Source organism: Gobio gobio, assembly GCF_949357685.1.
Source record: "Gobio gobio genome assembly, chromosome: 11".
Taxonomy (NCBI): Eukaryota; Metazoa; Chordata; class Actinopteri; order Cypriniformes; family Gobionidae; genus Gobio; species Gobio gobio.
In genome coordinates, this window is record NC_137104.1 from 752,230 (window position 1) to 759,729 (window position 7,500).

Consider the following 7,500-nt stretch of genomic DNA (forward strand, 5'->3'; position numbering starts at 1 on the left):
CTTTAATTCAAATGTAATGAACAATCGTCCATAAAGAGTGAAGGGATGTAAAGTGTCTTTGTGCAGACGTCCTCAGAGAAGCGTGAAGAGTGATGGCGAGACTCTTCTGGATTAAATCAGTGTGTGTAAAACCAGTGTTTCTGTCAGTCATTTACTGGGTTTATGGGCTCATGACAGCTGGGAAAACATTATTAAAGCCTTCGGCTAAACATGAACTTTTGCTTCTGGACTCTTTCAGGAAGAGACACTGAATAAAGGCATCAAGTGTAAAATAAAACACTGTGTAGATTAAACTTTACTAAAGTTATTGAGTCAAGAGCAGTGACTGATTTCATTTCTGTGTTTTGTTGTTTAACATTAGCAGGAATATTAGGCTGCTGTCCCTTTAAGTCAAGTCAGCTTTATTTATATAGCGCTTTCTACAATGCAGATTGTCTCAGAGCAGCTTCACAGTGTTAAACAGGAAAATAATGACACAGAATCTGATTCAGCCGTACAGCCGCTCCGGAGAAAACGCTGATGTCATCAGCTCATTGCAATTATCATACAGTGACAGTGTGGGCTTTAGAACAGTAATTAGATCAGTAATTTAGTTTATATGGTTAATTTAGTTTAATAATTAGATTTATTTGGATATTTAGTTGAACATTTAGTGTCCCCAACTGAGCAAGCCAAGCCAGAGGCGACAGTGGCAAGGAAACCAAAACCCCATCAGGAGCAGAATGGAGGAAAATAAACCTTGGAGAAACCAGGCTCAGTCGGGGGGGCAGTTCTCCTCTGGCCAATTAACAAACAGCGTATGATTATTATTCTGGCAACTTTACAGGTCAGAGGTCATAATAGATCGGAATATTCGAATGATCGGAGTCATCACGCTGGAGACGGGTTTATTGAGGATGCCGTGTCGATGAGGCAGTTTCAGGGAGAGTCTAATCACGGTCTCTCAGACACTTCAGGGTCATGAGTTGGTCGGGTCTAGTGCAGGTCCAGCATCTGATCCGGATCCGGCTGACTGCAGTAAACCTCGGGATAAACAGAGAGACTAGCATTAGCGTAGATGCCGTTCTTCTGATGATGTCACGAGTACATCAGGCTTTATGGGAAGTGTTCCCGGTTCCGGCTGACCTAGTTAATGTAGCCTAACAATCATTTAATTGAAAAAGTGTTTTATGTGTATGCCACAGTAAAGAGATGTGTTTTTAGTCTAGATTTAAACTGACAGAGTGTGTCTGCTTTGTCTGCTTTCCGAACAATGCTAGGAAGACTGTTCCAGAGTTTAGGTGCTAAATAGGAAAAGGAAACCCCTCCCATGGGCAGCCGGCGGTGACCTTCGGGGCGCCTGCGGATGATCAGATGTCGATCGCTGCATCGGAGGGGGAGTTCCAGTCCTCAGAGGATGAAGATTCGGCTGTACTGCCTTCCTCTGGGAGAGTGGCAACGGTTGAGTCGGACCCTGAGTTGACGGCTAGGCTTTCCCGGGCCGCCGAAAAGTTTGGGCTTGTGTGGAACCCTCCACCATGTCCCGAACCTTCTAGGTTGGATGACTGGTTTCTGGGGAGGGGGGCGGGGGGTCGCGCTGGTTCTCAGCGTCCCGCCCCAGTTTTCTTCCAGTCTGACTGCGAAGGCCTACAGGTCCTGCGGACAGGCCGCGTCTGCCTTCAGGTGCACCAAGCCCAAGCACTCATGGACATGCACGAGGGTAGGCCTGTCCCAGAGCTCCTCCGGGCGACGAAAGTCACCGCCCGTTCCATAGGTCAGGCGATGTCCACCTTAGTGGTCCAGGAGCGGCATCTCTGGCTCAACCTGGCCGACATTACCCCTTTTCCACCAAGGCAGTGCTAGAGCTAGTTCAGAGTCAGTACTAGTCCCAGTTCATAGTTGGTTCGACTGAGGAGCCTTCTAAGAACCGTTTGCAACAATTACTGCAATTACTGCAACAACCCGGTCCTGCAGATTTGCATTATACAACATTAGGAAGATTAGACCCTTCCTATCTGAGCTGACCACACAACTCTTGGTCCAAGCTCTTGTTCTCTCCAGACTGGACTACTGTAATGCTCTTCTAGCGGCCTTCCGGCATGCACTATCAAACCCTTGCAACTGATCCAGAATGCAGCGGCGAGGGTGATCTTTAACGAGCCGAAGAGAGCGCACGTCACGCCTCTCTTCATCAGTCTGCACTGGCTGCCAATAGCCGCTCGCATCAAATTCAAGGCACTGGTGCTCGCCTTCAAAGCAACCACTGGCTCTGCACCAATATACCTTAACTCGCTTGTTCAGACATACACAACCTCCAGGAGTTTGCGTTCTACCAGTGAACGACGCCTTGTGGTGCCATACCAGAGAGGCATGAAATCACTGTCACGGACCTTTTCCTGGAGCGCCCCCACCTGGTGGAATGACCTGACTATCTCAATTCGAGCAGCCGAGTCTGTAGCCATTTTCAAAAAACATCTCAAGACGCATCTCTTCCAGCAGCACCTGACCAATCAAGAATAGCACTTAACATTCTATTCATTTTTCTGTCTGTCTAATTTATTTATAAAAAAATAAAAAATAAAAAAAATCCTGTGTGTTCTGTGTTAGATTAACTGAGACTTGTTACAGCACTTGCATACTGTAGCCTCTGACTGTTGTAGTTGCTTCTATTGCTCTCATTTGTAAGTCGCTTTGGATAAAAGCGTCTGCAAAATGACTAAATGTAAATGTAAATGTTTGCTTTTCCACATCCCACTAAACATTGGACGTCGGATAAACGTGCAGATCATGTCTATATTGGGTCCGTCGGTCCATGACCAATTCTGGACATCTATTCGACGTCCAAACTAGGTCCACTATTTTGACGTCCAACCATGACCCAACTTGGACGTCAATTGGACGTTCAACTTTTGACCTTGAACTGGGTAATTTTTTTGGGCGTCATTTGGACGTCTATGACAGGTGCAAGAACATTTACATTATATATAATGTTTTATTTACAAATATCAACATTGTTGTTATCAACATGATTAATACTTGAAAGCTAAAACACTCAAGATTCATGTTCTGAACTCGTTTTTTGCACTAAATACACATGAGAGGGGTTAAATGAAATGCTGAAGCTATTTAAACATTAGCATAATAAACGTATATATAAAACATAAAATTATTTTGAATAAAAAACTACTCTTTACAATTACAAATGTTCTAATATAACTGGACCTTTTGAAAGGATTTAATATAGTTTGGCTTTCAAATTGAGTCAAAAAACAGTCAACGTCACTCTGATTGGCTGGGGTAGCACATCATCATAACCCAACCAGTCACTGTTCTGATTGGCCGAGGCCACACGCCAGGCATTTGGCGCAATTCTGCGTGCAAGACGGCACATTCAGCCTGCATCGCTTTCGCTGGTGAGTCCATTTTTTCTTCTCTAAGTTGAAGGCAAGTTTGGTCAGCTTAGTGATTTTTATGTCCATGTGTACGTGTGGTAGGTAGTTTAGCATCACGTCTTGACAAACCTGCTGTGATTATAGCCACGAATGGTCACGGAGAGAGACCATGTCGAAAAGCTGTTAGCTAGCTTGACTTTTTGAGCGGCAAACATGTCACGCGCACTATAAAACGCGTGTGCGATATTGACAAAAAATATCTTGATTTTCTGTGTTTTTCTCAGTAACGATAATTAGACAATATTTAGTGTTTAGTAAAGAATAATGTACATCCAGCCGGTTATCGCAGAGTAAACCCAGACAGAGTGATCAGGACCCGACACGAAGCGGAGGGATCTTGCCACTTAAGGGGTTTATTCTGCGGCGATAACCGGCTGGATGTACATTATCCCGCTAATTACACGGCTAACAATACTTGTCTCAAGTAAATTAGACACGAAAAATTGTCTTGTTTAAATATTTTATTAGCTCTCACGCAAAGCTTCCGGGAAGAAAAACAGTTCCAAACTGCTTTGAGTCGTTTTGAAGTCAAATTAATGCTGAAGTCTTCCATTGTGACTGACTTCCTGTATGACTGCAGAATGCTGTTGCATATATTTAAATCATTTGTCTTTTTTTCTTTTGCAGAAGGGATCATGAAATTTGATTCTGCAGCCACTGAGGACTACATCAAATTCAATGTGTCTGAGCACCTCAAGCATGCACCACAAAGACTTGGAGGCGGAGGATTTACTATGCCCTGATTTTTTTTTAAAATAAAGATGGAAATAAAGAAATGGCTATATTGAATTGTGACTTATTTGTATAACTAGTGTTGTATGTATGTGGTCCCATGTTTCCAGAGGGTGAAGGACATGTTTTCTGTGCCAGTTCATTTCCCTGTAGCTTTGTTTCAGCAGCTAGTTTGAGCTGGAAATGCATTACACCTATGTATGCGTCTCCATTTATCACCTGCTGCTTAGACAATCAAATGGAGTTTTTTGAAAAGTAATCTAGTCCCATTTCAGAAGGTGGCATATGTTCCAGATAATTTCCCAAAAACTCAGTTTGATTGTCTCAGCAACAACTGGAGACCTTACGGTCTATGCTGGCATTTCCTGTCGAAACTACTGAAACAAAGCTACAGGAAATGTAATGCATGGTACAGAAAACATGTCCTCCACCCTCTTGAAACATGACTACATTTATAGAAGTTGCATAAAAACGACGTCTAAATATGATGTTGAAAAGACGTCCACAAACGACCACATTTGGACTATAAATAGCCCATATACGGAGGTCCCACGGACGTCAACATTTAACGTACCGGAGACGTCGAAAAAAAGACGTCGCCTGGCGTTACAAAACAACCCCTTCAGTGGACCGAAATTGGACGTCCAAAAATTACTTAGAAAGGACGTCACTACGACGTCACATTGCGCAGTGGGATGCTGAGAGCCACAACAGAGCCATGTCTTACGTCACTGTTTACGTCTCATCTTTCTCAGCAACGCTAGCGAGGCAGCGGCAATGTTGCGCGGAGTTCCCGCAGAATTGGGCTACTTCATCACTGTTGCCGCGGGCTGTTTTTCATGTCCACTGGTTGAAGCGACCCCAATTATGTGATATTTAGCCCCGGGAATGCGAATTTTAGTAGGCAACCATGCCAAAAAAACACATATTTTACCCCACAAATGTGACTTTTACCGGGGAAGCCCCCCTGAAACATGATTATTGGGCTTGTTTTGAGTATCAATAAGGCGGGTTTTGTTGTGAAAACCTGGCAACCCTGGGCAGCGGGAAACACACACACACCAGGCTTGTTCAAGATGCATCAGCGCTGTGCACACTGATCCACGTATGATATATAAAACCGCGTGAGTGTATCAAAAGCATAAGGAGTCGTGTGCTCTCGCTGGACTCGTTATCATATGGCGATCAGTCTCTGCACAGCACCGCTGCGAACAAGCCTTCCATCAACAATGCAAACGTTGCGTTACTATTGATTCACATATGGCTTTTCGATCCTACATCGGCAACAAAACACAGCGAATCCAACGCATTCATGCAGTTCGCCGTAATTTGTATAGACGGAAATTACAAACGAGCAGCAGCTGTTAGCTCCATTAGCTGCTATTTCAACAATGGCGGATCTCAAGTTTGTGTTGGTCTTGTTGACCCCGCCCCCAGTGCCTGACGGAATCGGTTCTTACTTCTAGCCCTGTTCTAGCCCAGCAATGTTTTGGTGCTACTTAAGAACCACTTTTCCTGGCTCGGAGCTGGGGCTTTGGGTGTGGAAACACAAAGAACCGATTTGAAACTAGGCTCTGGCTCCGATCTAGCTCTAGCACTGCCTTGGTGGAAAAGGGGTACATGAGGGAGACTAAGAACCGGTTCCTGGTCCAGGCATTCTGTTGTCTCCACGGATGCCTCATCCACCGGCTGGGGTGCCACGTACAACGGGCTTGCAGTTTCGGGTCTGTGGACTGGGCCCCATCTGCAATGGCACATCAATTGCCTGGAGTTGCTGGCAGTTGCATGTCTTGCTCTCAGCCACTTCAAAATGCAGCTCAAAGACAAGCACGTTCTGGTCCGGACGGACAGTACTGCGGCCGTTGCGTACATCAACAAACAGGGTGGTCTACACTCCCACTGTATGTCCCAACTCGCCCGCCATCTCCTCCTGTGGAGTCAGAAGCATCTGAGGTCCCTTCGTGCCATTCACCTTCCAGGCCCGCTCAACCGTGCGGCCGACGAGCTGTCACGGTTGCCGGTTCCCCCCCGGAGAGTGGAGACTCCACCCCCAGGTGGTCCAGCTGATCTGGAGTCGCTTTGGGGCCGCACAGATCGATCCGTTTGCCGCCCCGGACACGACCCACTGCCAGTTGTTTTATCCCCTGACCGAGGGCACCCTCGGCACGGATGCGCTGGCACACAGCTGGCCCCGGGGCCTACGCAAATATGCGTTTCCACAAATGAGCTTTCTCGCACAGACACTGTGCAAGGTCAGGGAGGATGAGGAGCAAGTCCTCTTGGTCGCTCCGTATTGGCCCAACAGGACTTGGTTCCTGGAACTAGTGCTCCTCGCGACAGCACCTCCTTGGCCCATTCCTCTGAGGAAGGACCTCCTGACTCCCTATGGACCCTATGGCACCTGCGTCCGGACCTCTGGAAACTCTATGTCTGGTCCCTGGACGGGACGCGAAGGTTCTAGGTGACTTACCACAGGCTGTGGTTGACACCATCACTTCCGCCAGAGCCCCCTCTACGAGACGGCTGTATGCACTGAAGTGGAACCTGTTCGTCGATTGGTGCTCTTCTCACCGAGAAGACCCCCGAAAGTGTTCAGATCGGTCAGCGGTCAGATCTGTGCTCTCTTTTCTTCAAGATGGGTTGGAGCGAAGGCTGTCTCCTTCCACCCTCAAAGTGTACGTTGCCGCTATTGCCGCAAATCATAATATGGTTAATGGTGAGTCCTTAGGCAAGCATGATCTGATCGTCAGGTTCCTGAGGGGGGCGAGGAGACTAAATACGCCTCGCCCTCCCTCTATACCAGGGGTGTCCAAAGTCCGGCCAGCGGGCCAAATGCGGCCCGGGGATGAATTTCAAACGGCCCACAGCTTGTCTATTAAAATATATTATATGTGGCCCGCCATGGAAAATGTACAAATCGTGCAGTTTCACGATGTCAATACAAGGTGGCAGTACTAGATTTTAAGGCCAGGGAAACAGCGCTATGGCACCCGCATCCGGACCTCTGGAAACAGTTATGCTTTGGTAAATCATAATTATGATGATATACGTCTAAATGATGACAAAGGTTTTAGTGATAAAAAAGGCACAATTTACTTTTTTCATAATTATGACTTTTAATTTCATAATCGTTTTCCTAAATTAGATTCCACAGGGAGTCATAAAGGACAGTGCTGCATTATAGTTATGGATGATTTATTAATATTCAGAAACAAAGCTTCTGTGTAACAGCAGTTCATATGGAGGAATGAGCTGTGACCTTCATCATCTGTGTTAGACACACACACACACACACACACACACACACACACACACACACACACACACACACACACAC

At 46.2% G+C, this 7,500-nt stretch overlaps 2 protein-coding genes across 4 annotated transcripts in view; one reads left to right on the forward strand and one right to left on the reverse strand.

Moving 5' to 3' along the window:
- Window positions 1-315, forward strand: part of LOC307133990 (uncharacterized protein) — a 4,663-nt gene extending 4,348 nt beyond the window's left edge. Inside the window, exon 2 of the mRNA XM_079829410.1 lies at window positions 1-315. This exon is cut by the window's left edge and continues 702 nt beyond it. The gene's annotated coding sequence lies outside the window, so the exon portion shown is untranslated.
- The window catches only part of anxa14 (annexin A14), a 54,599-nt gene that overhangs the window by 31,443 nt on the left and 15,656 nt on the right, over window positions 1-7,500 (reverse strand). Inside the window, exon 14 of one of the 3 annotated variants that reach the window (XM_079828807.1) lies at window positions 7,344-7,500. This exon is cut by the window's right edge and continues 94 nt beyond it. The exons of 1 other annotated variant lie outside the window; for it this stretch is intronic. The gene's annotated coding sequence lies outside the window, so the exon portion shown is untranslated. Of the gene's footprint in view, window positions 1-7,343 lie in introns of those variants that run through there. One more of the 3 variants, XM_079828806.1, reaches the window with a different exon arrangement.